A 27,816-nucleotide genomic window follows, 5' to 3' on the forward strand; every position below is an offset into this window, starting at 1 on the left:
CATCTGAGGTCATCAGTCCCCTATAACTCAGAACTACTTAAACCTAACTAACCTAAGGACATCATACACATCCATGCCCGAGGCAGGATTCGAACCTGCGACCGTAGCAGTCCCGCGGTTCCTGACTGCAGCGCCTAGAACCGCACGGCCCTCGCGGCCGGCGATGCATGAGCTGTTAAGCTGATTGTGCGATAATTCTCGCACTTGTCAGCTCTTGCCGTCTTCGGAATTGTGTGGATGATGCTTTTCCGAAAGTCAGATGGTATATCGCCAGACTCATATATTCTACACAGCAACGTGAATAGTCGTTTTGTTGTCACTTCCCTCAATGATTTTAGAAATTCTGATGGAATGTTATCTATCCCTTCTGCCTTATTTGACCGTAAGTCCTCCAAAGCTCTTTTAAATTCCGATTCCAATACTGGATCCCCTATCTCTTCTAAATCGACTCGTGTTTCTTCTTCTATCACATCAGACAAATCGTCACCCTCATAGAGGCTTTCAATGTATTCTTTCCACCTATCTGCTCTCTCCTCTGCATTTAACAGTGGAATTCCCGTTGCACTCTTAATGTTACCACCGTTGCTTTTAATGTCTCCAAAGGTTGTTTTGACTTTCCTGTATGCGCAGTGTGTCCTTCCGACAAACATATCTTTTTCGAAGTCTTCACATTTTTCCTGCAACCATTTCGTCTTAGCTTCCCTGCACTTCCTATTTATTTATTCACTATAACGCTCCTCAAACCAATGCAGCACTGTTCTGCCTCCAAAACGCGGGGAGTGATACTGTTGGAAGATGATATCGGAGTCGGGGAAGTGATCAAGCATGAAGGGATGCAGATGGTTCGTAGTTGTCAACGTGTATTCGATTACTACCACAGGTCCCATGCAAGTGCAGGAGACTGTCTCCCAACGCATAATGCTGCTCCCACCAGCCTACGTCCGTGACGTGCTGCATGTCTGGAGTTGCCTTTCCGCTCTATGACGCCGTTTGCCGGCCGCGGTGGTCTAGCGGTTCTAGACGCGCAGTCCGGAACCGCGCAACTGCTGCGGTCGCACGTTAGAATCCTGCCTCGGGCATGGATGTGTATGATGTCCTTAGGTTAGTTAGGTTTAAGTAGTTCTAAGTTCTAGGGGACTGATGATCACAGTAGTTAAGTCCCATAGTGCTCAGAGCCATTTCAAAATTATATGACGCCGTTTGTGGAGACGACTAGCGACCTAGTGTAGCAAAAGTGACTCACCCAAAGAGCCGACTAGCTTACATTCGTCGACGGTCAAATCTTGATGGTCCCGTGCCCATGCAGTCGTAATTGACGATGTCGTTGGGTCAACATGTGAACTCGTAGGGTTGGTCTGTTGCGGAGCTCCATGTTGAACAATGTACGATGAAAGACGTGCTCCGAAACATTTGTGTGTGCACAGCTCTACGGCAGACACATAGACAGTAGATGTTTTCTGTCATTATGTCACGTCTCCATGTTACCGCGCTTATTCCACACAATGGACTGGTGCATTGGCATCAAGTCACTGCTCTGAGCTGGGTCAGTGGTACCGATTCTGCACCATTTACTGCGCTCCAAGGCCACCACTGTCTTATTTTGAGAGCTAGACAATGTGAAATTGTAGCGTGTTATCTATTCTGAAAAATATTTTTTCACTCGTAGTTGTCTTCATCACGATGAATGGACTAAAACAGTCTACCGATTTAGAATCTTAAGAGTCATCTCCAGAAAAAAATGCAGTAAAGACCAACTAAAACTGTATACTCGTTACAAAAAATTAATGAGCGGAATATAAAAAGAAAATAAAAATTCATGCAGTACAATCATCTTGGGGCTGAGGCTCTTTTCTCCGTGTTTGCTTTAACAATACGTATATTTTTGGATAGGTTCCGCCTTTAGTAAAACACAATTTTGTTTTTTAAATGAATTCATAATTTTATGTGTTTTTCCAAACATCTGTAATTACGATTTAAAAACTAATAGTTATACGTATACAAAAAGTAAAGAATATTCTTTATCTTTAACAGCCATGAAATAAAAGCCCGCTGAAGATGCTGCAGCTACAGTGAAAAATGTTTGGGTTAAAAAACAAAATTGTGTTTTGCTAAAGGCAGAACCTATCCAAAAACATACGTATATGCAGTATCTTGTTAGAAAAGTAACTCCTCTAACAGCCACATAATGCCCCTCTTGATCACAAGACATTGCCTATCATCTTTTTTGCTTATTCTTTCCTGTCATTAGACAGCATTCGATTTTTCAACGATATTCTCCACAGTCTTTACTATTCAAAACAGCAGTTAAATGCTATTTTGTCGAAAACTAACATTCTGAAACCGTGGCCACTCTTGATAATGATATTTATTTAAGTAAATAACCTCGTAACTGGTTTCGAAGCAACACGTTCATCTTCAGAAGACTGTTCATAAGATGCCCATAGGTTTGAAGATTACACAAGTTTCTTTCATTATTCGCCCTTGTGATGAAATATTTATGGGATGTAGATGCCGTCGAAAATCCCTCGTAATTTTGTTGGAATAGTGTTGGCTTGATCACCAAATACTTAGAGCAAATGTAGTTGTTACATACTCTGAAGATAGTGTGGATCGCAAAATAAATACTTAAATTGCTTGTCTAAGTAAGAAAATCCAAAAAGTGTCTATGTAAAGAAAGGAAACCAGTCATATAAGTCCCTTAGGAATCAAAAGAATATGAAGTGCAAGGTTCAAAATGGTTCAAATGGCTCTGAGCACTATGGGACTTAACAGCTGAGGCCATCAGTCCCCTAGAACTTAGAACTACTTAAACCTAACTAACCTAAGGACATCACACACATCCATGCCCGAGGTAGGATTCGAACCTGCGACCGTAGCGGTCGCGAGGTTCCAGACTGAAGCGCCTAGAACCGCTCGGCCACTCCGGCCAGCGAAGTGCAAGGAAGTTAAAACTAAATTAGTATAACAAAACGTGACGAAATTGAAATGATAGTGGTCAACCGAAGGATAGATTCAGCATACAGACAAGTCAAAATAACTTTCTGAAAAATTTAAAAAAACACAAACCTTAAGAGTGAAAAATCAGAGGAGAGATCGGAAACGTGGAAATAAATTTGATGCTTGTATGAGAGAAAAAACGTGCTGCTGAAACGACGAAAAAGGAAATCGATGTCTATTTGGAAGAAGAGTATCAGCACTTGACTTCAAATTTTACAGCATTTTTTGAGATTGCGAACAAACAACTTAGAAGAATCAGCTGACTATAATCATGATCCCATGGGTCGTGTTGTTCGAGATCCTAGTGGCGCCGGTTGGAACGTAGACAATTTGGTGTATTTCTCTGTACGAACTCTGAGAAACAAAAGTCTAAATCGATGTTCCGCTAAGCTTATAGCGGCTATTCCCGTTAAGTTACTGTTGCGCGTACTGATCTCCTTGGCCTCGTTGATGACAACGTCCTAAAAGAATGATGCTTGAGACAATAGTTTCGTTTCACGAAATAAAGCTATAGTTTATTCGTATAGCTTGGATCAGTAATCACTGATACCTCTAAATCACGGTTTCCAACTTGCCTTTTGTGCTCTGCACCCTTTTCAGAACTTGTGTGGAATTGCTTGACCAACAAAGTTTCTTCCATAGTAACAAGGAACATCGTAAACTCCAGAAGCCCTCGAATCACTACTATCCTTAATGACGCGTAGCATCTCTTCCTTTCTTCGGCGAGAGGAAAGTAAGTTCTATGCCTTGTCAGCCCAGAGGCAACGCCACGGAAGACAGAAAGTAGCGTAATAGACAGATTGCCTTGCGATTGGTGGACATGTATGGAATTCCATTTCTTGGAGAGCACTATGTGAAGTCTCCGTGTAACAGTTCCTTCGTAACATGTGCTTTTTGTTGCTTCATCTCGTAATACAGGATCAGTTACAACAGTTTTGGACGATCTTGTCTAAATGAGAATAAAACGACTTTATGACACTCCTCTGACATCGACGTGTGCACTGGTTAGAATAAATTCTGGCACTGGGACGGAGTCAATGTTCGAGCTTGTTTTATCAGAGACAGATCTCGGGATCTAGCTGACAGTGGGAGTACCTCAACCTCACGAAGTTTCATAGAGACACATGCCACCTATGGACGACCACTGACCTGTTGAAAAATGGCACCACGATGCTGTCACATGAAGTAACACTTGAGGAAATCACATGTCCATGACGTATCGTTGTGCCTTCAGAGTTCCCTCCATCACTACCAGTCATGTCCAGAAAACGTACATGATGGCTCCCTGCAACATGACGCCCGACTAACACCGTTATGCCTCTTCAAGACACTAGAAGAATGAGACCTCTTTCCAGATTGCCGCCAACTCGCCGATGTAGTTCATCCAGGGTAACTTAGAACGGTGATTCATCGATGAACAGACTGCAAAGCAGTCATCAACAGTTTATGCTTCTTAGACATGGCATCACTCCAAATGGAGGCTTTGCGTTGTGATGTTAACGGCAGTCTACGCAGAGGACAGTAATACACCGGCTCGGCGGCTGCTGGTCTTCCACCAACTTTGTGGGATGACACGGAATGTTGCAAGGAGTCCCTTCCTTGTTCTCGAATAGCGGCCGCAGATGTGAATGATTTATGACGTGGTTGGTGCACAATATGGCTTTCCTTCCATTTGGTAGTCGGATCCTTGACAACTACCATGCCTGCCCTCACGGTCCTATGTAAGACCCACAGTGAGGCCCCCTATCAAATCTTGCTGATATCGCTGTTTCACACGTGTACGCCTTCGTGTTCTGCACACCGCTCACTCAACACCTGTCACTGTTCATGGCCTGTATATACTCAACCAGGCCTCTAACTACAGTAAACACGAACAACATTGGTGCACTCTGGCGGCCGTTCTACCTGTCACACAGAATTGTAACTCATCATTTACATATATGCCGATGATGAATTCGTATACGAAGTTACACTGACATCCGATCATATCTTCTAAGTGCTAAGTGCTTCACTTTCTTTTTTTTTTTTTTTTTTTTGTCAAGCAATGCATGTTCCTCCACAAACAATCAACGATGTTAATTTAAACCGATAGGATGTAAGGTGGTGTATAATTTTCAGCATAGCGGTGTATCACTAGTTTACTTAATGAAATGAGATAGCTATTGGGCTCGAATCAGTAGCACAGAAGCTTTAATCAAAGTGAAGCTGGTGACTAACTCAAACGATATGGTTGGTTGGCTGGTTAATTTTGGGGAGGGGACCAAACGGTGAGGTCAACGGTCCCATCATATTAGGGAGGATGAGGAAGGAAGTGTGCTGTCCCTTGCAAAGAAAGCACCCTTGCATTTGGCTGAAGTGATTTAGGGAATCCACAGAAAACGTCAATGATGATGGCCAGACGCGGATTTGAACCGTCGTCCTCCTGAATGCGAGTAATATAGACGTAATAATGACGAAGATCGATTCGGCTATCGTCTTCGAGTTTATTTCAGTTGGTAGCGTTACTGACTCATCACACATCATTGGAAAACTACAAATTCATACACATTGGTGAAGAGGACGATTTCGTTTCCACTTCATTCCTGAACACTTCCTACGTGCTGACAACCATCCTAATTTATTTCTCTTATTGTTCTATTGCTTCCATCAATGCCAGAAATCATTTGGCGCAAAGTGGTATTGTGTCCTTCAGAAGATATGTAACAAACGGAAATCGAAATAGGAAGTTAACTACGTATTTTGCCACAATTACATTTTATCACAAATTTTTCGATTGTTCATATACTTCCTTCATATTTTCTTATTCTCTAAATAATATCTGAATGCTTAATACACACATCACACACATCATCATCGATAACTCTCTCATTTGTTCGTTACAACATTTACCTTCTCCTACAACAACTCCCCTCTAGGGTCTTTCCAGAGCCAAGGTAACCAATCGTAAATACCTTACAGTAAAATCGGAAAAAATGTGAATAAGGTTCAGATTTTCAAATCTAAGATTTTGGCTTACCTCTTTTGTTCTCCACATAATTCTCTCCAACTGCTTCTGGGATAGCTGTGATATTAATGAAATTTTGTCTTTATTTGTTGGTACGAAACCTAACCCTAAGGTAACCTTCATATACGTAGTCATTTTGACTACACAACTTTTTGATTAGTTATGATTCTTTCAATTGTCTAAGCTGCAGTACTGTGGAGTCGTAACTCTTTTTCGAGTTTTATCACTAACGGAAATTCATTTAAAGTAGATAAAACTTTATAGTGAGTGGGGCTTCATTTCCTGCAGTTACAAGAAACAGATGTCCAAGTTCAAAGTGGGCTGCACATCTCTTGGAAATATTACATCTCTAATACGTGACGCAATAGGCACATCGTGGGACACGGTACTGGATGTTACACACGAATCATTCACTGTGGAAATGCTTTGTGAAATACGGGTGCCACATTTCTTGAATGATGGCAGGTATCAAACGCAGAATGGAAGTTCTGACCGACTCTTAGCAGAAATAAGGTATATTTTGCGCTTTTTTATTAGTATGGTTGAGACGTGGATCCAGCACATCGCACAAGAAAGAACAAACGTTAGGTGGAATTCACCGAAGAAGGTGTATATCATCTAGCAGGAAAGGTTATGGATAAGTTTCAAATGGAAATGCTCTTGCTTATCGCTTGCCATTGATTACTGTAAGAGAAAGCCCGGAGTTGAAACTACATGTTGCTGTCGCTCTCTCGATCAACTCTACAGCGGAGAAAGACCATCCCTGACACCAAGCCTGTCCCAACTCTCACCACCAAACGGAAATTTGTGCCTTTGATTTTCCAATTACGTTTATTGCTATAGCTTAGGATGGGATTTGCACACTGTGATGAGGGCTGGGGAGGAATATAGTACGCCTTCTAGTCACCCATCTTCCAGCAAACGGTTTCTGATGGTCCTGTCTGGCTACAACATCGGTACCGACTTGCGCTACAGTCGCCTTACGACTAGCAATGGCTGTGTAACGCATGTATTGAAAGGTTCACCCACAGTTGTTCCAGAAACAGGTCAAGGTCATGCTTTCAATTCTGGTCTGCGAGAACGCACCAGATTTAGCTATGTGACCCACTGTGGCTTAACCCGATACTCTCAGGAGATGTGACGATAATACCGTGTAACAGCGCAGTTACCCTTGGAAATGGCCTCAATTCAGCGAGGAAGAGAGTTCACATGTTTCTTCAGATAAGCCATATCCAGCTGAAGCCACTCATTATTCCTGTAGAGCTACCATATTTCCGGGATGTTTATTGGTACGTTTTACACGCAATTCAAGACAGTACATTGTAATAAGTGCATTGGTACCATAATTTTGAAAAATGTAATTAAATCCTGAATATTTCTGTAGTTCTATGACAGAGTGACAATTTGGTAAACTAATCTTACAATTCCTGCACCAAGCGTCAATTCTGGTCTGCGAGAACGCACCAGATTTAACTATGTGACCCACTGTGGCTTAACCCGATACTCTCAGGATACAAAACAGATACACGTTTCGAAGTTTTACTGTGCTTGAAAGTAGTCAACACCATTGTACATATTGCAAGCAGCCGGTACTTCAGACCGGTTAATGTAGCTGCAGTTCGTTGGTGGCCTCCAATTGTCAATCATTCTCATCGAATTTCTATTTCTCTTGCAAAATATTTTATCTCTTTCTATTTATCTTCCTTTTTACTGTTATAATTCATTTTGAAATTTTCCGCTCCTGCTCCTCCTCTTCCTTGCCACCCATCTCCTCCATTTTTCTACCAAGAAATTTTCTCAGTCCCTTTTCGGTATAACGTGGTGATTGATAACTTACATTTTATCAGTTTGGTATGCGCATATGTTTTCGCGCAGGTACGTCATCTACCGGTGTTTTCTATTTCGTTCGCTGCGACAACTTGGTCAGTCGCCACATGCCATCAAGCAGATGTGGGCCGTTTTAGTTTCCATATACATTTTTTTGTGAAGACTCTAACGCTTAGCCCACCTCCAATGGAATGTTTCTTAATGGATTTTATTTGGTTTTCCTGATAGTCACACATACCATTTATTGAAATTTTTCGTCGCCAACATGTGATTTTACGCTAAGTAGTTTTTGTTTATTGTGTTTTTATCTAGTTGTTTCGTATATCCTTTACACCTTGATAATTCATTTTCAATATGATGTAAGAAATTTCACCAGTATGTCATGTGCTCCTGAAGAAGACAATTTCAAAAATTTTGAAGCCAATGTCAAGTGTAATTAATAAACCATTATACTTGCAACTGGTTGCCTGATTTTCTCAAATCATTCATTTATATTCACCGTTGATGATATACGTCTTCCTTAATTTCTTAATTCTCGCAAACCAACACGACTGAAGGAACAGCAACAACACACAGACCAATACTGCGCCTGCCCTGACTCGTTTCTGCGCACAGTTCAGCCGTGTAGGACGCCCACGAGCGGTTCGCCGCTTCTGGAGAGACGGCTTCGCCACAGGAAGAGCCTGTCCAGGAGTCACTTAGGGCAGACAGCGTCTCTGGGACGTGCGGTGCCAAGAGCGACAAGTGATGCTCCCAGCTGCCGACTTTGTTCTGGTGCGTGCTGGTCGCTAGTGTTGCTTTCCAGCTTTTTCAAGATATACACATCTCTGCTCTGATGATTATCAGTTTGACAACAACTTTCCCACCGTCATTTGTCTGCGACTGTTCTCTCTAAATAAGGCCTGAAAAGGGATAACAACAAGAATAAAATAGTGTACAACCAAAACATAGAAGGAATGGTGAACAAATTAACAAAAACTCGTAAAAGTAATTGATGGATTGTTTAAATTAGGCCAAATGAAAACCACGACCGGATGGACAGGAAAGTGTTGGCTGGCTTGACGTGCTTGTGGTGAGGTAGACAATGTGTGGAAGGAAAGTACTACAGCGATGTCTATTGCCTGTTTCGACTTACGACAAGCTGAGGATATATGAGCAATGAGCAAACGAATACTGAAACTTAATACGAACGACAGTAAAAATAATTAATGGATCAGAGAAATAACTAGAATGAAAGACGTAATTATGGCCGTAATGAAAAAAATAAGATTTAGATCAACAGAAGGTTTTTCTTTGCTGGGCTCCAATCGGTGACGAATGCCCAAGATGAAGTAGTGGGTGTTGTGTAGACATCGTTCAGGAACAACATGGATGGGTGTAGCTTACAGAGGAATGAACACAACATTGCAAATGCCTGATGACGATGATGGTCTTTAGGTTATTAGCTGCCTTCAAAATGATTTCCGTGATAAATTTTATCCAACCATTCTGCTGTGGTCGCAATTGTGGTCTTCAGCCCGGAGACTGTCTGATGCAGTTATGCTACTCTATCCTGTGGTAGCCTCTTCTCTCCCAGTACCTACTGCAACCTACATCCTTCTGAATCTGCTTGCTGTATTCATTTCTTGGTCTCTCTCTACGATTTTAACCCCCCCCCCCCCCCACACACACACACACTTCCCTCCAATACTAAATTGGAGATCCTTCGATGTTTCATAACGTGTCCTACCAACCGATTCCTTCTTTTGCTCAAGTTGTGTCACACACTTGTCCCCCCAGTCCTGTTCAGTATCTTCTCGTTAGTTACGTGATCTACGTATCTAATCTTCAGCAGAACCACATTTCAAAACTTCTATTCTCTTCTTGGCTAAACTGTTTATCGTCCATATTTCACTTCCATACATACCTACATAGACAAATACTTTCAGGAAAGAGTACCTAACACTTAAGTCTACATTCGATATTAACAAATTTCCCTTCTTCAGAAACGTTTTTCTTGATATTGCCGGTCTACATTTTACATCTACTCTACTTCTGCCATTTTCTGTTATTTTGCTGCGTAAGTAACAAAACTTACTGCTTTAAGTGTCTGGTTTCCTAATCCAGTTCCCTCAGCCTCACCTGATTTAATTTGTCTACATTCCATTATCCCTGTTTTTTTTCTTTTTTGTTGATGTTCATACTATATCCTCCTTTCAAGACACTATCCGTTCAGCTGCTATTCTGTTGTCCTTTGTTGTTTCTGACAGAATTACAATGTTAGTGACAAACCTCAAAATTTTTGTTTTTTATCCTTGAACATTAATGCTTGCTCCATATTCTTTTGGTCTCCTTTACTACGCAGTGTACAGTGTACTGCTTGAATAACATTGGGGATAGGCTACAATCTTGTCTTACTCCCCTCTCAACCACAGTTTCCCTTCCATCGAGCGGGGTAGCGCAATGGTTAGCACACTGAACTTGAATTCGGGAGGACGACGGTTCAAACACTAGTCAGGCCATCGTGATTTAGGTTTTCAGTGATTTCCCTAAATAGCTTAGTGCAAATGCCGGGCTGGTTCCTTCAAAACGGTACGGCCGCTTTCCTTCTCCATCCTTCCCTAATCGTAGCGTCTGACCCGTCCTTGTTGTCGACGGGACGTTAAACACTAATCTCCCCCTCCTTCCCTCCTCCGCCTCCCTTTCATGCCCCTCGACTCTTATAACTACCGCCTGTAAGTGCCTTTCGCTCCTTTGATTTTACCACTGTTACCTTCAGAATTTCAAAGAGAGTAGTCCAGTCAGCATTGTCAAAAGCATTCTTCAAGTCTACAAATGCTATAAGCGTAGTTTTGTCTTTCCTTAATCTGTCTTCTAGGGTAAGTTATATGGTCAATATTGTCTAACATATTCCTACATTTATCCGAAATTCAAACTGATCTTTTCCGATGTCGGCTTCTGGCAGTTTTTCCTTTTTTTTGCAAAGGATTCGTGTCAGTATGTTGCAACTGTGAATTATTAAACTGATAGTTCTGTAATTTTCACATCTGTCAGCAACTGCTTTCTTTGGAATTGGAATGTATTTCGCAATTGACCATACAGTTACCATACGAAATCCTCCAAAGATGAAACTGCCCAAGCACAGAGACGCTTGGTAGAAGCTGCAAAGCTTTAATGATTGAGATCCAGCTGGATAACTGGTAGAATTGGAAGGCATCGGAATTTTAAACCACGAAGACTCAGAACACACATCCGTGTAAATGCGCCGACGAGAGACAGATAGTTTCCATAACGTGTCTACATCGTGGGTACTGAGGGAGGTAATGCAGTGGTTACAATAAGCTGAGATTATGATCATCACCTGAACACAAGTCGTAAATCACTGAATGGATAAAAACTCTTCAGTTGGTATAGCGTGTCACTTAGGTTGCTATTCTCAAACTGCCAGTGACTTCTGTCTTCATCAGTCTCTTCAGGAAAACAAATGACTGCCGGGAAACGTGGGCATCCTATGTATATAGGTCAAGTGCAGGAAAGTTCTCGTGTTGCTGAGGTGGAGTGCAGGAAACTTCTCTAATACTGAAGAGGTCGGTTTGGAAATTGAAAAGCGTCTGGGAACTAGTAATATGAACATCTACGGAAACAGATTGCCTCACGTGATTCTTGGAATTTTTCCGGTCGTATAAAATATTCCATCTTTCTTCAGGTAGGTACCTGCGATAAATATAGCTCCCCTTCCGATATTTCGTCACTGCACATTACAGCCATCATCAAAGCGAGTCGATGAGTGAGTTCCGAGTGTCTAAGCGTTCCTGGTTTTACGCTGTGGTACTGAAACCATGTGATGAAAAGCTGTTCTGTGGAGTAATATGCGCACGAATCACAGACAACACAGCGATAGATAAAATTTTGCTTCTAATTCTAAGATAAAAATTCCGCAAGTGTAGGGTCTGAAAAAACCACTGTGCTTATCAGATAATTAGTTAATCATTAAATGGACTGTGTGAATTGGAAATCCAGGCGGGTGAAGATTCGAAATGAAATTTCCTTTGAGACAACAGGCGAAACTGAAACGTTTATATAAATCGTGGATATAGAGGCACTCGTCTCCGTTGAGCAGGTTGTCAGGCAATTGTCTTTCCACTATAACTTTGACAATTGAATCCCAATACGATGAGGCTATGGCCCATATTATAATTATTTCTTTCGCGAGGAAGTCTCACAGTTTGCATTTACCTCCTAAGGTTCCCACCACCAGAAGGTTTCTTGTTGGTTTTGAGTGAAGCTCGCTCCACTATTTCTACTTCGTGTGCTGTAACTATGTTACGCCCTATTGCGTACGGAACCTGTCTGAATTTTTTAAAGATAACACTATAGTGAAACAGCTCCATGTGAACTGTAGACTTGCGCGTGTAGTGTACGCGTCAATCCCGGTATATCGGAAAAAAAGAAAGTTGCTAGATGTGACAAGTGCTATTGACCCAGTACGCTTCAGTATACTGCTGTATCGTCAAAACGGAGATATGGTGCCCAACATGGGGACTGCAGACTGAAGAAACCGAAGACAACTTGTTCTTAAAGAGATTGCGGTTTTATAAACTGATGTATGCTTTTATTCCTTTATTTTCTGGTTGTTGTGATGATTTACGTCTGAAGACGGAGTCATGTGCTCCTGAAACACTGACGTTTAAAAGTAAACCGATAAACTGTTCTTAAAGAGATTACGATTTTAAGAACTGATTTATTCTTTTATTCCTTTATTTTCTGGTCCTTGTGATGATTTACGTCTGAAGATGGAAGCATTTGCTTCAGAAACACTCAAGTTTAAAAGGGAACCGATTATTATTATTATTATTATTATTCTCGTGTCAAAAGAAACACTTTACACAGTTAACAAACATTGCATTATATAAAATCTGACCAGAATTTGGCCACTTCCACTGCGTTCTCCAGGGCCCCATAGATCTTACGTGCATAATTCTTGATACAGCCGACGCTGAAGCATATGATTAACTGTCTGATCTACTCCACGGTCGCACTTGACATTTTCTTTTTGTTCTAGTCCCATTTTGCCATATTAAGCCTGGATCTGCCCAGTCCTGGTATCAGTCTATTCAGGGACTTCCGCGTCAGCCATCCCTTGTCGTTAACCAAGTGGTAGGGTTCCAGATACACTTTTTTAACCAGAAGGAAGGGGACAGTTAGCTTTACACATTAGTAACGTGACTGTTTCATTTGTGGCTGTGAGTACGTCTAACGTACGTGTAACGTATGAGTTGCCTGCAGCTTCATTTTCTTCCTTCCACATTTATAGTGAGGTCTTTCGGCGGTGAGAGGCAATCTGTTTATTTTTGCTCTGCGCGTTTCGAAGCTTTTCTGTGTCTCCCGTAAGCATAATATGAGACATCTGTTTTGGCTGCGTAAACTTTGTAGCAGTTTTTCTTTGTCTGTTGAAATGCCTTCTGTGTTAACTGAGATGACTTTTAACTGTGCTTTCATAACGGCTCAGTTGATGTTTCTGGTGTGACATGACCAATCTCCAGATAATTTTGAGTCATCGCTAGCGATGCCGAGGGCACACCAGATTGCTGTGTTTATTTCGTTCACTTGTTATCACAACCTTCGAGAAGCTTGTTTCATGTACCTCATGATATTTTAGCGTAATTAATATTGTTAAATGTGATTGAGGCGAATTATTCTCTTAAATTCGTAGTGCAAAGGTGGCTCGGTTGTTAGAATGGAGGGTAGGCCTAGGAGGAGTCGCAATAATATTAGGATGCCCTCGAAACTGGGGCAACTTATGCCTAGTAAACGAGACATGAATTACAATGACTTCCATTTATTACGACAGAATTATTGACAAAACAAATGAAAAACAGTGGTAACATTAATATAACAAGGCCTTGGCAAGTGTGACGTAGGGTTCAGGTCGAAAGATGCTAATTACAAAGAACCCCGTGATTGTCGTGATGTTAACCGAGAACAGATAGTACTACAGAAGCAAATGTGTGAGACCTGTGGTTAGGGTTGAAAGCAGACTGTTCATTTCCGTTGAAATAAAAGCATTCAGTGCGAAACTTGAAGTAACCCAATTTAAAATGGTTTTATCCCTACACGTCGTCTTGCGGCTGCAGCTCAGTGTCACCGTACTATTGCAGGTGGAGGTTGAAGCGGCTGCAGAACCAGTCACTGGTGGAACCAACGATCATCGTTAGTGGCTAGGTGCAGATCAGCTCTAAATTTTTATTATGCATAGGCTCAGATGGCGCGGCAGGCGGATGGAGTTGACGATGGCTTTCAGTGCGGAAGTCTGGTGGTGAAGGCTCCTGAAGGCTCGCGTTCTGCACCCCTCTGGCTGGGCTCTGGATCTTCTGAGAACGGGTCGACAAAACTGCTCCTTAGAAGACACCATCCCCTTCCTCTAGCTGGTTAACGAATAACGTACATCCTACCATGTTCCACAGAAGAAGTCGCTTCACTCTGTATCACTCTCTCTCCCTGTGACAAACGAGGCAGTCTTCATCGTCACCGTCCAGTTTTTCTCTGTAACCTGTAATTTATTTACTTTAGCTGTTTTACATTGCATAAACATTTGTTTTTTTACAGAGTCAATGCGTTCAGCGGTGCCTCAAGTTTACAAAGAGCCTTAGCTGCAGGACCCCTATCAGTCTTTGAAATACATATCTCTGGCATCCAGTGGTTTCTCGAGGAACAGTCAGTTTTCTACATTAGAACACAACAGTTCCTTCTGTTGAAATCCGAACCTTCTCACTCCACTCCCAAGTTGTAAAATGTTTCCTACAAGAATTCACTGAACGGGGATAACCTATCAGTATTTCCACCTTTCAGAATGCTTTTAGCGTTCTCCCACTTCTACAGGGCAAGCAGATTCGAATCAAGAGCAAAATAAAATTAAGGTTGTGTTAGTTCACACGGTTCAAATGGCTCTGAGCACTATGGGACTTAACATCTGAGGTCATCAGTTCTCTAGAACTTTGAACTACTTAAAAATAACTAACCTAAGGACATCACACACATCCATGCCCGAGGCAGAATTCGAACCTGAGACCGTAACGGTCGCGCGGTTGCAGACTGTAGCGCCTAGAACCGCACGGCCACTTGGGCCAGCCCACTCTGTGTTAGTTACCGAAGTTAATTACTAGTAGTGCTGTTTATCGTATTACTCGACGTCCATTAGGTATTATGCTCAAATCCACCACTGGCCACAACAATTGCTACACCACGAAGGTGACGTGCTACAGACGCGAAACTTAACCGGCAGGAAGAAGATGCTGTGATATGCAAATGATTAGCTTATCAGAGCATTCACACAAGGTTGGCGCCGGTGGCGACACCTACAACGTGCTGACATGAGGAAAGTTTCCAACCGATTTCTCATACACAAACAGCAGCTGACCGGCGTGAGCTGGTGAAACGTTGTTGTGATGCCTCGTGTAAGGAGGATAAATGCGTACCATCATATTTCCGACTTTGATAATGGTCGGACTGTAGCCTATCGCGATTGCGGATTATCGTATCGCGACATTGCTGCTCGCGTTGGTCGAGGTCCAATGACTTAACAGAATACGGAATCGGTGGGTTCAAGAGGGTAATACGGAACGCCGTGCTGGATCCCAACGGCTTCGTATCACTAGCAATCGAGATGAGAGGCATCTTATCCGCATGGCTGTAACGGATCGTGCAGCCACGTCTCGATCCCTGAGTTAACAGATGGGGATGTTTGCAAGACCACAACCATCTGCACGAACAGTTCGACGACGTTTGCAGCAGCATGGACTATCAGTTCGGAGACAGACAGGAGTGCCTGGGATGGTGTACTCAACGACGAACCTGGCTGCACGAATGGCAAAATGTCATTTTTTCGGATGAATCCAGGTTCTGTTTACAGCATCATGATGGTCGCATCCGTGTTTTGCGACATTGCGGTGAATGCAGGTGAACGCACATTGGAAGCGTGTATTCGTCATCGCCATTCTGGCGTATCACCCGGCGTGATGGTATGGGGTGCCATTGGTTACACGTCTCGGTCACCTCTTGTTCGCAATGAATGCTCTTTGAACTGTGGACGTTAAATTTCAGATGCGTTACAACCCGTGGCTCTGCCCTTCATTTGATCCCTGCGAAACCCTACATTTCAGCAGGATAATGCACGACCGCATGTTGCAGGTCCTGTGCGGACATTTCAGGATACAGAAAATGTTCGACTGCTGCCCTGGGCAGCACATTCTCCAGATCTCTCACCAACTGAAAACGTGTGGTCAATGGTGGCCGAGCAACTCGCTCGTTACAAACGCCAGTCACTACTGTTGATGAACTGTGGTATCGTGTTGAAGCTGTATGGGCAGCTGTACCTGTACACGCCATCCAAGCTCTGTTTGACTGAATGCCCAGGTGTATCAAGGCCGTTATTACGGCTAGAGGTGGTTGTTCTGGGTACTGATTTCTCAGGATCTATGCATCCAAATTGCGTGAAAATGTAATCACACGTCAGTTCTAGTATAATATATGTGTCCAATGAATATCCGTTTATCATCTGCATTTCTTCTTGATGTAGCAATAATAATGGCCAGTAGTGTAGGTATTTCATTATGGATTTGGATATGTTAAGTCACTGTTTCCACAAAAATGCTCGCGTAACAATAAGCACTACTGAGGATATCGCCTCATGCGGAGGATACTTACGGCGATAGTTGAAAGTGTGTGCTGGCGATGATGATTGGACTAATTTGGTGGAAGAGACTAAACAGCGACGTCATCAGTCTCATCGGATTAGGCAAGGAAGTCGGACATGCCTTTTCAAAGGAACCACCCCGGTATTTGCCTGAAGCAATTTAGGGAAATCACGGTAAGCCTAAATCGTGGTGGCCGGACGCGGGATTGCCCCCTTCGTCCTCGCGAATGCGAGTCCAGTGTGCGAACCACGGCGCCATTTCGCTCGTTGGCTACCACGAGTAGTGATCAAGGGTGCCTCAGCAGAGGTTGAGCAATCGGATAGTTGACTGTGTCGGTGGCTGAAAACCTCGAGCTGGTCGGCCACGGTGGCCGAACGGTTCTAGGCGCTTCAGTCTGGAACCGCGTGGCCGCTACGGTCGGAGGCTCGAATCCTGCCTCGGGCATGGATGTGTGTGACGTCCTTAGGTTAGGTTTAAGTAGTTCTATGTTATAGGGGACAGATGACCTCAGATGTTAAGTTCCATATTGCTCAGAGCCATTTGAACCATTTGAACGCAAAGCTGAACGGCAGGGAGCGGAGCCGAACCCACCTTTCCCGCCTGCGACTGCACCACACTGCTCGTTTCTGTTTACCGGGTCACCGTCAGGCTGCGCCTGGTGGTAAGTGCCGTAACTGGCCGTTAATGGGCAGCGCGCCGTCTGGTAGGAGGGCCAGACCAGAGCGCAGCGGAGGCTCTGGCAGGGCCGCGAGCAATTGGCGCCGGCGCCGGGGCCCGGCAGCGCTGGCGCCGCCCATCTCCTCCGCCTCCTCGGCCGCCCGCGCTGGCTCTGACGTCACGCAATTCAGGCAGTCCGCGCCCGCGGGGTCAGCCGCCTGTTTGGACGCCATAATTACGTTCCTAAATTATGGCGCCAGTGCTGTGGCGCTCGTCATTCCCCGTTTAGCCGACATGTCTGCCGTCAGGAGTACTGAGCAATACGTATAGTGGTCAGGTTGTTACAAGAGAAACGCCTATTCATCTACAGCTATACTTCGCAAAAAAGCTTAGATCGATATGGATTTTTACTCTTAGGCATTTTACGGTTCTTACTGTTTTCGGTGATCTGTCACCAGTAGAATAACTGAACTTCGCTGAATTCTGTGGTCTGTGGTTCTTTGGCAAATATACAAGCTGTTTTCTGTGGAAATTTCGTTTCTTACCCCGAGCTCTCTGTCAGAAATGGCAGCAAGAACGTGCATCAGTTTAGATCTTAACAGCTTTGAACGACAAGGGAGAGTAATTACCTCTTGCATTGCAAAAGACTTTAAGATAGTGACAGTGTAAGCGTAAACCTAATAGATAGAAAAAATTGGCGGTCAACAGCGAAACCATGGAATTTGATCCAAGGAGACACTACATATTAAGTCTCGATAGTAGGGGAGACTGTTGTACTTAGCGGATATTCTACCTAGGAATGTTTGATGTTTTTTGGCTGTTACTTCAGTCTAGTTACTGCTCATTTTCTTAGACTTACTTGAAGCTATGTGCACTAGAGACTGCCATAATCAGGTTCCGCCAGCTTCTACAGTTTTTGTTGTTGTTAGACATGAGTTTGAAAAAAAAGTTGCACTGCGAAGGAATTATATGACTGGGACGGAAATAGATAGATGTGATGTACATCTAAAGACAGGCAATTGATTACAATATCGAAGAACCTCGATGATTTATTCAAGAGAATGAGCTTCACAAAGTGAGAAGTCAATAACGCGTTTTTCCACCTCTGCCTCTTAGGCAAGCAGTTATTCGGCTTTTCTTTGATCGATAGAGTTGTTAGATGCCCTCCTGAGGGATAAAGTGCCACATTCTGCCCAACTGGTGGACTGGTTGGAGGGCCCTGCCCGTAATGCTCCAAACGTTCTCAGTTGGGGAGAGTTTCAGCGGCAACAAATCAGAGTATACAGCGTGGTCCATTGATAGTGACCGGGCCAAATATCTCACGGAATAAGCATCAAACGAAAAAACTACAAAGAACGAAACTCGTCTAGCTTGAAGGGGGAAACCAGATGGCGCTATGGTTGGCCCACTAGATGGCGCTGCCATAGGTCAAACGGATATCAACTGCGTTTTTTAAAAAGATGAACCGCCATTTTTTATTTCATATTGGTGTAGTACGTAAAGAAATATTAATGTTTTATTTGGACCACTTATTTCGCTTTGTGATAGATAGCGCTGTAATAGTCACAAACGTATAAGTACGTGGTATCACGTAACATTCCGCCAGTGCGGGCGGTATTTGCTTCGTGATATACACTCCTGGAAATGGAAAAAAGAACACATTGACACCGGTGTGTCAGACCCACCATACTTGCTCCGGACACTGCGAGAGGGCTGTACAAGCAATGATCACACGCACGGCACAGCGGACACACCAGGAACCGCGGTGTTGGCCGTCGAATGGCGCTAGCTGCGCAGCATTTGTGCACCGCCGCCGTCAGTGTCAGCCAGTTTGCCGTGGCATACGGAGCTCCATCGCAGTCTTTAACACTGGTAGCATGCCGCGACAGCGTGGACGTGAACCGTATGTGCAGTTGACGGACTTTGAGCGAGGGCGTATAGTGGGCATGCGGAGGCCGGGTAGACGTACCGCCGAATTGCTCAACACGTGGGGCGTGAGGTCTCCACAGTACATCGATGTTGTCGCCAGTGGTCGGCGGAAGGTGCACGTGCTCGTCGACCTGGGACCGGACCGCAGCGACGCACGGATGCACGCCAAGACCGTAGGATCCTACGCAGTGCCGTAGGGGACCGCACCGCCACTTCCCAGCAAATTAGGGACACTGTTGCTCCTGGGGTATCGGCGAGGACCATTCGCAACCGTCTCCATGAAGCTGGGCTACGGTCCCGCACACCGTTAGGCCGTCTTCCGCTCACGCCCCAACATCGTGCAGCCCGCCTCCAGTGGTGTCGCGACAGGCGTGAATGGAGGGACGAATGGAGACGTGTCGTCTTCAGCGATGAGAGTCGCTTCTGCCTTGGTGCCAATGATGGTCGTATGCGTGTTTGGCGCCGTGCAGGTGAGCGCCACAATCAGGACTGCATACGACCGAGGCACACAGGGCCAACACCCGGCATCATGGTGTGGGGAGCGATCTCCTACACTGGCCGTACACCACTGGTGATCGTCGAGGGGACACTGAATAGTGCACGGTACATCCAAACCGTCATCGAACCCATCGTTCTACCATTCCTAGACCGGCAAGGGAACTTGCTGTTCCAACAGGACAATGCACGTCCGCATGTATCCCGTGCCACCCAACGTGCTCTAGAAGGTGTAAGTCAACTACCCTCGCCAGCAAGATCTCCGGATCTGTCCCCCATTGAGCATGTTTGGGACTGGATGAAGCGTCGTCTCACGCGGTCTGCACGTCCCGCACGAACGCTGGTCCAACTGAGGCGCCAGGTGGAAATGGCATGGCAAGCCGTTCCACAGGACTACATCCAGCATCTCTACGATCGTCTCCATGGGAGAATAGCAGCCTGCATTGCTGCGAAAGGTGGATATACACTGTACTAGTGCCGACATTGTGCATGCTCTGTTGCCTGTGTCTATGTGCCTGTGGTTCTGTCAGTGTGATCATGTGATGTATCTGACCCCAGGAATGTGTCAATAAAGTTTCCCCTTCCTGGGACAATGAATTCACGGTGTTCTTATTTCAATTTCCAGGAGTGTATTATCCGAGTTAAAATGGACCGTTTACCAAATGCGGAAAAGGTCGATATCGTGTTGATGTATGGCTATTGTGATCAAAACGCCCAACGGGCGTGTGCTATGTATGCTGCTCGGTATCCTGGACGACATCATCCAAGTGTCCGGAGAGCAGTTACGTTATTTAAGGAAACAGTAAGTTTTCAGCCACATGTGAAACGTTAACCACGACCTGCAACAAATGATGATGCCCATGTAGGTGTTTTAGTTGCTGTCGCGGCTAATCAGCACATCGGTAGCAGACAAATTGCGCGCGAATCGGGAATCTCAAAAACGTCGGTGTTGAGAATGCTACATCAACTTCGATTGCACCCGTATCATATTTCTATGCACCAGGAATTGCATGGCGACGACTTTGAACGTCGTGTACAGTTCAGCCACTGGACACAAGAGAAATTACGGGACGATGACAAATTTCTTGCACGCGTTCTATTTAGCGACGAAGCGTCATTCACCAACAGCGGTAACGTAAAACGGCATAATATGCACTATTGGGCAACGGAAAATCCACGATGGCTGGGACAAGTGGAACATCAGTGACCTTGGCTGGTTAATTTATGTTGCGGCATTATGGGAGGAAAGATAATAGGCCATCATTTTATCGATGACAATCTAAATGGTGCGATGTATGCTGATTTCCTACGTAATGTTCTACCGATGTTACTCCAAGATGTTTCACTGCATGATAGAATGGCGATGTACTTTCAGCGTGATAGATGTCCGCCATATAGCTCGCGTGCGGTTGAAGCGGTATTGAAGAGCATATTTCATGACAGGTGGATTGGTCGTCGAAGCACCAGACCATGGCCCGCACGTTCACAGGATCTGACGTCCCCGGATTTCTTTCTGTGGGGAAAGTTGAAGGATATTTGCTATTGTGATCCACCGACAACGCCTGACAACATGCGTCAGCCCATTGTCAATGCATGTGCGAACATTATAGAAGGCGAACTGCTCGTTGTTGAGAGGAATGTCGCTAACGTATTGCCAAATGCATTAAGGTTGACGGACACCATTTTGAGCATTTACTGCATTAATGTGATATATACAGGTAATCACGCTGTAATAGCATGCGTTCTCAGAAATGATAAGTTCACAAAGGTACATGTATTACACTGGAACAACCGAAATAAATGTTCACACGATCCTACGTTCTGTATTTTAATTTAAAAAACCTACCTATTACGAATAGTGTAAGGTGTCAGGCAAATCCAACACTTTCCATGAAAACCCTGACATGATAAGCAAATCCGGCAGTATGTCACATAGCTCCGAATAAATCCTGACATTAAATTAACCAAAGTAATACGATCAACGAGTGAGCAAATGGAATACCACAGACTAACACAAGAACGCCTAAATGCATGTCATACCTCCCCACCATGAAACAGACGCAATTCCGAGGGAAGAAACGAGAACAGAAACCTAGAGCAAAACCGTGTTAAGCTAGAAGGCCCTACGATAAGGGACGGACACCCACATCGCCGGCTGACCGCCAGGACCACCCCCAGCCCATGTTTAAAGTTAGAGCCCTCCAGAAGAACAGTATATATCTTATGATAACACCAAAAGGGCCACACAAGCTGCAAGTTTTAGCGTGAGACTTTTTCGCGTCTCTGTTACTTTGTAAACGTTAAAAACATTGCCCCACCACGAATAGTATAACGTTTCTCATTGGATAGACAGATTTTTGTAGGCAGAGCTTAAGGTTAACATTGTGACCCTGATTGGTCAGTTGAAAACACAGCCAGATAGATTTTTTTAAGCTAACTTCGGTAAATTGTAGTAAAGAGAAGTTAGAAGGAGTTGCTCCCGAGACGGCGAGCTGTGTGGAGCTGTGCCGCCGCCACCCCCTGACGCTGCCTTAACACGGTCTAGGTAATGAACGCACGCAATGCCGCAAATCAGCGCATAACACTTCACTCGGAACTGCAGAAATCTCATCTGTTACATCCCCTTTTTACGTAATACTAGTGTCGATCGTCAATTAAAGCTCATGGTATTCACATTTGCCACTTGAAGTTAAAAACTGAAACTCGAAGATTTTTCTGTTGTTTAATTCTTGGGAAGCAACATCAGCCACTGTAGCTTATGACAAGTTAAATAAGTAATTAAACATAATTGAGGATCACTGTAGATCATTTGGATAGTTTTCTCTTTTATGAAACTTAAACCTAGATTATAGCTGTGATATGGCATAGGTCATCCTTCGATCCATTGTAGAACTTGGAAACCCATTCAGAGAATATTCGTTCACATTTTTGTTGAACGCAGTTGGTTTTTATCATCCTATATATTAAAATATTTCTTTTTATCAATAGTGCAATTTATAAACAATGTTTTGTGAGTAGAATAAAATTTTCAATGGTAAACTTAACTGCTTTTTCGACGTTATTTTACCAGCTAACTAAAAATATGAAAGCTTTGAACCCCTTCCACTAAATTTAGTTAGTATTAAGATTTTTTTACAGGGAGTGCAGTGAAGCTGACGCTGAAATCATTAAGTATTTGATTATATCATCGCTAGTCTCACTGAACTCTCCTGAACTCTAAATGTCATGTGCGGTCTGGCGTCTCCTTACCAGCAACAGGTCCCAGGTTCAAACTAGTCAGATCCCTAAAACACACTCTCAGAGCGTCTTTGCGCGAAAGTGGTAGGGAGACACGACTTAGAACAAACAGAAACCACGCAGAATGTTAGACAATGCCGACCCCGCCAGGATGGTAAAATACCATCATTGAAGGTCGACCACACGCCCAACTAGTTCAGAAAAATATCCTGCTAAAAATTTTTCGTCTTAATTTTTTATTTGAAAGGCATAAATAGTTGAAAACCGTAACTGCAGTGATAGATAGTAAGAAAGTATTCAATAGAAAGTGAGACATTGTAGCAGAGACAATAGCATAATTATGTTATGAATTTTAATATTGTTACAATTAAGTTTTCTTTCCAATGCAAGCGCACAGGTGGCGGATACATCGTTGACAAGTTGGTTCTGACCCAACAAGTAAGTGAATGGATTGTCAGTCTTGGGTATAATAAGTGTCAAGTCGTGTGAGCAAAAAGTTTATGAAACGCGTGAGATCGTATGAGCGCATGTTGACGCGAAGTAGGGCGCGTGAATTGCTTTTAAAACAGAAAATAAGGGATTCGGAAAGATTATCAATGGCAGATCGAGACATTGACCGAATTGAGGTAGAGACCCAGCATGAAGATGGACAGAGAATAGAGGACAGTACAACAGACGATGCAGTATCGCGAGAAATAGGACAATGTACGCCAAGGCATAGAAACGTAGGTCAGCATACGACAGAGAAGCAGAAAAGTAGAGAGACTGTCGATGAGGGTTCTAACTTGCGTCTTGAATACGTAGAACCCGTAGTACAACTAATCAGTGCTCCCTCACCACAGAGTAAAAGGAATTCGAGCAGAAACGTGTCACCGCACAGTTCAATGCAATCGGTTACAAACCAACACTTGGGCGAAAGTACAGAGCGTAGGACGTCGAAATAAAACGCAATAGGACCCACCAATCTGACAGAATTATTACAACAAATGACGGACACCATGACAAGACAAAAAAAATGCGAACCAAATTAAAATTCAGAATGCAGAAACGACGAAACAAATTGCAGAAACCACGAGACAAATGCGTGAGATTAAAGGACAAAACAAAACAAAAAATCAGTTACACCTAAGTCATATTGAAGACGAGGCAAAAGAATCTCGAGAAGTGATAGGAAACTTAATAACAGGTCACAATCAATTGAGAACAGACGTTGACAAGGTACAAGCGGACGTACAAACATTGCGTATTGACACTCAGGACGAGATCAAAACATTACGTAACAACATCCAGGGAGAAGTCAAGAAACTACAGAAACAGATAAACGTAATTACTAGACAAGCAGCAGGTACAGCGCGTGAAATTGTTGAAAACAGTGTGTTACACAAACGTATCACAAAAGCAGCGCTGAAAAGACATGATAGTCGCATAGTCAAAATAGAAGCGCAAACGAAGCAACAATTTCAGAAACTGCGAACAGAGTTGTTGCAAACTATTGAAGAGCGTAGTGAACAGGATCGAACAAGCACTGAGTCTGCTACCACATCCGTATCTGTAACAGCACCGGAAAAACAAGCAATTAACGAAGATATTACGCATTTGCGATTCCAATCACAGGCGGAAAGTAACATACGTCAAATCAGACAGCCTGCACAGCAACAAACACGTTTCGAAATTCTTGATGAACAAAAGGCACCACAAACACATGCAGAACCACAAATGTATTTTTGAAGACAGTCTGGATCGTGCAATGAAGCGGCAAGGTTAGCCAGACAAGATACCGAACCAATACGTGACAATGGAAAGCAAGGTCGCGAAGAGTACAGTGTAATGCATTCAGCTATACGTACAGAACCGACTGAAGAAAGTTATTGCGTACCACTCCAACGATACTACGCAAGGGTAGGCGAAAGTTACAGCGGACAATATCCAATGGATCTACCACAACCGGAAAGAACGACGGGAGAAATGATCAGAAACAAAAGAGGCGAAGAATCGCGAATTTCATATGGAACTATGACGAAGTACGACAACGATCATTTCCTCACAGTCAGAAAATTTCAGCACTTTCGAGAAAAAACTCATTACATCCACGAACTTTTATTGATCAATTCCGAGTAGGATTACCAGAACACTAGACGCTAGCACACAAATTAGACTTTATATGTGCACACATGTCAGGAACAGTCGTAGAAACCATGCTGAATGTTGCAGCGAAATGCCAATCGTACGAAGATTTCAGAGAGAAGTTTCTCTCACGATATTGGTCCAGCGAAGCACAGAACAGAGTGAAGAACGAATTATTACAGAACCTATATTTTGAAAATTCAGGAGAGAAAAGTCCCGTGAAATTTTTCGAAGTAATGGCAAAGAAAAATCAATGCTTAGATGTACCATACAGTGACGGAGAGTTGATTAAATTATGCGCGATTAAGTTACCATTGAAATACCAGCAATCATTAGTAGGTCGCGGAGGCAATGACGTCGAAGCATTTAAAGGAATTCTAAGGGAACTAGAGTTTATATTTTTGGAAGATAACGCAAGAAAAAGAGGAAGCGCACGTGAAAACGAAAGCAAAAAGCAGTGGAACCCACAAGATACAGTACGAAGAAGTAATAATTACGAACCACGTGATAACTTCGCACCAAGAAACGACAACAGATTTCAACAAAAAAACGGTTACGGATTTAGAAGAGAATATGGCAATATCTATAATTCACCCAGGAATGGCAACAACTATTACAGAGGGAACAATGACAACCGGAACGGGTATTGGAGAACCAATAGACCGACAAATTATCAACAAAGAAACCAATATCAACAAGCGGAGCAATAAAAGAGAATACAGATAGAAGAGGTGGAGGTAAGACCACCAAACGCCGAAAAACATTCGAATTGACAGCTAAGCACACATGCCAAAGAGAATGACGCGCCGACCCAGGATAATTGCAGCACCTTGAACAGAGAAGTAAATACCTTATCACGAGAAGAGAAGAAGGAAGAAACAAAACCGCAGGGACCAGATGAAAACGGAGACAGGAAAATAAAAATATCGTGTTGGGACAAAATTAATTGGGAGAATACTGACGAGGAAGATGAATTACTAGAGGCATGCACAACGAATGTAGGAGGAAAGGACAAAGTAATGAGTATTGCAGAGCTGTTTGAGATGGAAACCAGGGAAAGCGAATTTAATGAGGATAATGTGCAGTCGACAGAAGTTGAAAATAAGTTACTAGTGGGCACCCAACCCAACGTATATAATGAAGGAAGTTATGAAGCGATAATTAGAGCATTTAGATGCGATTATGTGGAAGTAGCGACGAAGAAGGAGAAGATAGACGAGGATGAGGAAAAAGTAGAGGATGTTGAAGAAAGCGTAAATGAAGGAAGAAATAGAGAAGAGGAAATAAAAGAGAGAGAAGTAGCAGTCGAAGCTTATCCTACAGAAAGTTCCAATTCACAAGGGAAATTCCTGAAAAGACTCATGTATGATTCAGTGGAGGATTCGTTGATGCAAGAAGAAGAAGAACAGAATCAACCCTTTCAAATTCAACCAATTGTGAAGGCCATGGTAAAGCATATCCCAGTCAATATTGTAATTGATAGCGGAAGTGAACTGACCGCGATCTCAGAAAATTTATTCATGCAGTGTAACGCCAATGAGGAATTCCCAGTTCTGAAAACACGTAAGATTAAAGTTAGAGGTCCTATTAGAAACAATGCTGCGGAAGTTACGAGACAAACAAGGTTAACTCTTTCGTGCCAAGGTCAAAAGATCGAAGCCAACTTCGTGATTATACCTAAACTAACTGTATATTTGATTATATGCGCAGATTTTTTAAATGAGAGACGAGCGATAAAAGATAAGGGGGAAGGTAGCGTAACATTCGGGAATGCCACACTTCTCTTTGAGCAAAAGCTAAATTTAGAAGAAATACCAGTTATAAACAAACAATTAAGAATGATGCGAGATAAAGAGGATGAAGAATTACAATGATATGCACAAAAGGGGGAATCGCTTCAACTCATTTTAGAAATCCATAAAGAAATCGGCGAAAAATTGCAAGAAGTTCAAGGTATTTCGGAACACAGTAAAAGAGAATTAGAGGGTATTTTACAAGATAAAGCAGAGGTATTTTTACCTAAGACTGGCAGTATTAAACACTTTCAGTACAAATTTGAAGTAAAAAAGCACAAAACATTTAGAGTGCCACCCTATACAATCCCATTAAGCTACAGGAATAAAGTATTCCAGGAGATATCTAAAATGTTAGATGATGATATTATTGAACTAGCTACCTCCACATATAATAGCCCGCTCCATATTGTACAAAAACGAGATGGGAGCATTAGGTTACTGCTTGATTCCAGACAGATCAACACAATCATTATCACTGAGACAGATCGCCCAGAAAAATTAGAGGAATTGATACAAAACTTCCACGGTGCTAAGATATTTTCATCAATTGATTTACATAGTAGTTTTTGGCAAATAGAATTGGCCCTAGAATGTAGAAAATTTACAGCATTTATCGTATTCGGTAGATGTTACCAATTTAAACGATTGCCATTTGGTTTAAACATATCATCAGCAGCGTTTATTAGGGATTTAATACTATACTCAGACCTGAAATTTAAAAAAAATTTCTTGTTATGTTGATGATGTGATTATAGCAGAACCCTCTTGGGAACATCCCAACGCACATTAAATCAGTTTTTACAGATCATGAAAGAGCATGGGGTCACAGTAAATATAACAAAATCCAAATTTGGAAGGCGAGAGGTCAGATTTCTAGAACACATAATTCCAGAGAAAGGGGTAATACCCGACCCAGACAAACTAATGGCAATCAAAGAATTCTGTACTCCATATAATAAGAAAACTATCAGAGGATTTCTATGTCTCACCGGAATCTATAAAAAATTTATTGATCGACTCTCTCGCAACACCACGCCTATGTGCATTGACTGGAAAAAACGCGCCATGGGTATGGAAT

Source organism: Schistocerca cancellata, chromosome 5 (assembly GCF_023864275.1).
Source record: "Schistocerca cancellata isolate TAMUIC-IGC-003103 chromosome 5, iqSchCanc2.1, whole genome shotgun sequence".
Taxonomy (NCBI): Eukaryota; Metazoa; Arthropoda; class Insecta; order Orthoptera; family Acrididae; genus Schistocerca; species Schistocerca cancellata.